This window comes from Fukomys damarensis, unplaced genomic scaffold (assembly GCF_012274545.1).
Source record: "Fukomys damarensis isolate Sample0158 unplaced genomic scaffold, DMR_v1.0_HiC HiC_scaffold_37, whole genome shotgun sequence".
NCBI lineage: Eukaryota > Metazoa > Chordata > Mammalia > Rodentia > Bathyergidae > Fukomys > Fukomys damarensis.
Window position 1 is genome coordinate 13,738,972 of NW_022900949.1, and position 5,313 is coordinate 13,744,284.

Below are 5,313 nucleotides of genomic sequence, written 5' to 3' on the forward strand. Positions count from 1 at the left end.
GAATTCTGAGAGATGTTTGGTTTTTAAATTTCATGTTGTTGGTGAATCTGTTGAAAAGTTGGGGTAAAAATGAAATGAAACAATGATTTCTGGCTGAGAACCAGAGTCTCCTGATCATGATAGAAATGAAAATTCTTGAAAACATTTTGGGTGTCTGTTGTATGCACTCTGGGAATAAGAACCAGCATTCCATGGTTAGCATATACTTTCTGTGACTTTAATATTTCTGAAATGCTTTTAACTGTGCCTTAAAACAGAGAACAAGTAAGAATTCACATTGCAAACTAAGAGAATATTCAGATCTTTCTCTCCCCACTTCTTCCTCTACTTTTCTTCTCTCTTCCCTGACTACCACTTCCTTTACTGAATATACATGCTTTTTCATAATATTGGTAAAACAGGATTAAATTGAAGCATAAGACCTAATATTTTCTTTCTATCCATACCTTTAAACAAAGGAAATGTGAGAATAAACTACTTAAATGTATCTTGTAGAGGATCAGTCCCCATCCTTTTTGGTACTGGAGATCAATTTCACAGAAGACTATTTCCACAGACTGTGGGAAGATTAGCAGGCTGGGACAAATCAAATGCATTAATTCTGCTGTGCTCTCTTTTTCTAATATTATTATTACAATGTAGTGCAAAATGTAATAATTATAGGATTCACTATAATGCAAAAGAAAATAATGGACAGTTCTAATTCTAACTGAAAATATGGTTGGATTTTTACCTTAACCCTGCCCCAAGACATATTGAAATACATCAATTGAAACACATCACTTGCCACTGTAACCTGGGCTACCAAGTGCAACTTAATTGCCACTTGCCACTCACTGATAAAGTTTTGTCAGGAGTCGGCAAGCAATTGATTTATCATGGTCTCTGTGAAGATAACTCTGCTGCTTTTAAGCACTATTTGCACCCATTTTCCAGTGTTAGTATCAGCCTCTCACCTCCACTGCAGAGTTCAACTCGTGTGAGAGCCTAAAGCTAGTGCTCATCAGACAGAAGGCAGAGCTCAGGCAGTAATGTAAACCAGGCTGAGTGGCTACAATTGTGCAGCTTTGACACCTGCCTTTGCTGTGTCACCTGATTCCTAATTGGCCATGAACCACTCCACAGCCCAGGGCTAAGGACCAATGGTATATTTTGAAGCAATGGTCTCTTGCTTTTGAAAGTCCCAGTATCACCTGCATGTCCTTTTTATTTACAGATGAGACACTTTACCTTTTAGACCCATGGACCGGTCAGCACATGTCAGAGACAAGTCTACACACACTTTGACAAATGCTATGTCAAATATCTCATTGTCAGACTGCCGAGCTGATCCTCTGTGTTTCTGATTAATTTCCTTCAAAATTATAATAGTTTCTCATTGAAATGAATCCCCAAACTTCCCCTTGCCTTCAAAGTGTGTCATTCCGTAGGCATTAAGTGAGCTGTAGAATGTGGAAGACAGACATGCAGGTGGACCTGGCAAATAATTGAAAATCTGTGCCTTTAGAGTTGAAGCTGGCAATACCATCATCCCTTGGAAACATAAGTGATCTGATTTGCAATTAATTTTAGGAGAAGCTACGTAACTATGTTGAAAACAGTATTTCTAATCCTATGGGAAATTCATCCCTTAATGAGGTAAAAAATAAATAATTACCAAAATTTGAAAGCAAACAAATGAATAACTAAATGTGACAAAAGTAAAATGCAGAGACCCCTATGACAAAAAGATAGATAAAAAGAAATTCCTCCTTTCTATAAGACACAGACTTTAAAAATTACTTGGACTCTGATATTTTTGTCATCCTAAGAATGTCTCTTGTGAGCAATGCTGTTTCACCCCGGGGAAAGTGAGAAGCAGCTATATCAGCAATGATCATTTGGTGTAAATGAGAGCTCTGGCTTTAAATTTACCCTATCCTGCAGCAGTTTTTTTTAACAATGGAATAATCATCAACTGTATGTTTTTCATTTGTATAAAGCAAAATGCTTAATGGATGTGCTCCCTGACTGCAGAATGGAGATCTTTTCCAATGTCTGCTTCTCCAAAATGTACTGCACAAAAGTTAAATGCATAGTCTTTATTTGATAATTACACCACCAATTCTCAGGCTTAAAATCTTCTCAGAGATATTTCAAAGTTATGAGAAATAAATTCAGCAAAAACAGCCAATATAGTTCAAACTTTTGTGCCTTTGTATGTGTGTGTGTGTCTGACTGTCTTTCACGAGTAATAATTGCACAATGTGCCTTTCACAAATCAAAAGGAAGTAGTTGTGTGGGATATTTAAAGAGAGGAAGAAGGAAGACAGAAAATAATGTAGCTTGAGCAAGGGCATTATCAGTGAAGAATACACATGTTCAAATTACCTTTGGGAATCTTGACTAAGTAAAAATGTCAGGAAAGAATTTTCAGTGATGCCGTCATTCATTTGGCATTAACATATGATAAAATATGTTGTAATGAGAATGAATTAAATATTAAAAGTCAAACATGTGACTCACAAAGTTATTATGATTTAGGAATATTATCAGAAAAATGCTACATGAGAAAAATTTATATTTAACTGAAACTTTGCAAGTGTGAAGTATTATGCATGAATTACTAAAACTGGAGAAAATTTTGAAGAGTTGGCACTCCCTAGGTATTAACCAAAATGCCACACACTTCACCATGTTTTTAAGATATTTTTATTATGAGAAATAATAAGGACATATTTGAAGCCCATTCCAGCATGCTATTTTACAAATTTGATTTTTTCCCATGTGGAAAGCTGCATGTTAAATTGGCATACATTATTCTCTTTGAATTTCGATAAACTTACCATGATTTTTAAAACTAATTCATCGTGTTGTATTTTAAATTTTTTATGCAAGAGAATCCTAGTGTGTATGTATATCATTTACAATTGGCCCTTACATAATATTAATTTCTGATAAATATTATATGTAGTCCACCTTACTTGATGTTAATTACTAGATTTACTAGATTGTTCCACTATAATTCCAGCAGTTTACTTGAACATTCTTTAAACAAGAGGTGCTACAGTTACTTCCTTGTGCTGATGGCTGCACATCCCATTAGGAGCCACACCTGTGCGACATTCATGAGGACTGTCTGGGAAGATAGAACAATAGAGGAGACTGTCAAGGTGGTGAATTGTGGGTGCTTAGCATTCTATTACTCTGTTTAATGAGACAAGTAACAACACTACCTTAATATCATTGGTTAAGAGTGGGAGCACGATGGCCATTTGTGTTGCAGGTGTTGTTATTTAAATCACTTCTGCTCTTCCTATTGGTGGGAAAAATAAGAAAGAAACTCCTCAGTGAGCTACTCTTTCTCCATGTCCTCACCCAAAGGACTCACACTCCACCTCACATAAGATTTCTGAAGAAGGTGAAATTGTACTCCAATATCTGCACTCATTTTCAAATTTGTAAATAAAGAGACTCCAGCCTACCTGAATGGTTTCTCCAAAAATGGTGCTCAGAAAGTCAACTGCACCTGAAAGTCAAAAGATCTGTCCTCAGGAAAGGTGGGACATGGATTAACTCAATTCTCCTGCACCAAGAAAACCCTTCTCTGGAGAGAGTACAGTTGTTTCTGCCTGACTGGGCAGAGCTTTTGGGTCAGGTTGCACAGTCTGATTCCTAAATTTCTGTATCCCTCAGGGGTCAATTTCCAAAGCTCCTCATTAACCTGATAGTTGTCAGAATCACTACTGCCATTCCAATCCCAAGATAATATGTCCTTAAATATCAACGTTATGGAGGGGAGTAATTTGACATGAGCGTTTTCCTCACTCCCGACTTCAGCTGTGCCTCATCCGGGTCTCTCCCTCATTTCTGTTCAGCTCCATTTCACTGCCGTTGCATACACATCCCGAATTCACCTTCTCTAACACATCCCTTCTTTCATTTTAGCTGTTTAAATTTATTTCATCATATCAGAAAGTCTAACTGAAATTTTACTGTGAAAGAATTTTACAGAAGTGTATTATATATAGATAGTCTGCCAAAAAATGTGCACACATTTTAGGAAAAGAAAACTAGTTAATGTCTGGAAGCTAATGGCTACCACTTTGAGCACCTCTTGCAATTGTAGCAGCCAAAGTTAACTTGTATTAATCTCATGATGTTTCAATTAAGTTAGTATTAGAGTATTTATACAAATTTTTCTCTTCCTTAAATGTATATGCATTTTTGACAGACTCTGTATATACATAAAATATTATAATATTGGTAGCATATGATAAAATTAAAAATACTAAGAAAAATTATTCAAAAATATATTAATGGAAGAATAGTACTCCATTGTACATAAATACTACATTATATTTATCTATTCATTTGTTGATGAGTAGGCTGTTTCCAAGGTTTTGTAAATTGTGCTGCTATCAGTAGGCATATATGACTGTAAAATGATGCTATTAACTTTTTTGGGAAGATACTAGAAAGATGAATAGCTGGATCAAATAGAACCTTTACATTTAATTTTTTTTGTTTGTTTTTGAATCTCGATACTGATTTCCATAGTAGTTGTACCACTTTACCCTCCCATCAGCAATGGATAAGGGTTCCTTTACCCCACATCCTCACCAGCATTTCTTACATACAATAAATAATATATAAACAATGGAATGCTATTCTGAAGCCGAAAATAATAAACTTCAGACATTTTTAGGTGAATGAAAGCATCTCAAACCTAGGATAGGGTGCAACTGTGATGTGCCTTCAGTTATACAGGATTGATAGATACAGTCATAAATTTTTTCTAGGAGAATAATTATTCTGAAGAGATTGAATCAGTAATAAAACACTTTCTGATTGTTAATAAGCTCTAGACCAAAGAGACTTGTCTGTGAATTCTACCAAACATTTAAAGAAGTTTTACAGACTTTTTTATAACAGTACTAATTATTGAACCAAGGCTCTTCACACTGAATTAAATCCAGCATTGAAAATTTTGAGAAAGGATTTTTTAAATTTATCTCCATTGCGCAAGATGGGCTTGAAATTGTCATTCTACTACCTCAGTTTACCAGAATGATGGGATTACAAAAATACCCTAGTTAAGAAATGCTATCAATTATTCGAAAGTTCTGCTAAATTGCAAGAGGAGTGAACTCAACCAAACTCCATTCATAGCACTATCTTTATACTCCTATGCGCAAGATGCTTGAAATTGTCATTCTACTACCTCAGTTTACCAGAATGATGGGATTACAAAAATACCCTAGTTAAGAAATGCTATCAATTATTCGAAAGTTCTGCTAAATTGCAAGAGGAGTGAACTCAACCAAACTCTCC